The following is a 320-nucleotide window of genomic DNA, read 5'->3' as shown; positions in this document are numbered from 1 at the left end:
GTGTCCATCAGTAAACATTACGGGAAAATATATAGAAAGAGTGATAACCATATACAACAACAAACATACAAAAAAAATATCTACAAGGAAAATAAAACACACACTAACAAAATACACCCAAGCGACGCAGACGAACAGGAACTTTTAAACGAAGCATTTTCTCAAAGTCGTTTCGAGACTGCGAAACACTACACTTACGCCCCTTTGAAACCAGCAGTAATATCCGTCTCAGGTTATCAACACAGTCATCCATCATGCAACGTACCTTTTACCTGTCTTCTCCCTGCTTAATCATGCAATAGGTGAAATGACTTTGCATT

This window comes from Penaeus monodon, chromosome 22 (genome assembly GCF_015228065.2).
Source record: "Penaeus monodon isolate SGIC_2016 chromosome 22, NSTDA_Pmon_1, whole genome shotgun sequence".
Classification (NCBI taxonomy): domain Eukaryota; kingdom Metazoa; phylum Arthropoda; class Malacostraca; order Decapoda; family Penaeidae; genus Penaeus; species Penaeus monodon.
The sequence above is the reverse complement of the archived record's forward strand: the minus strand, read 5'-3'. Positions refer to the sequence as shown.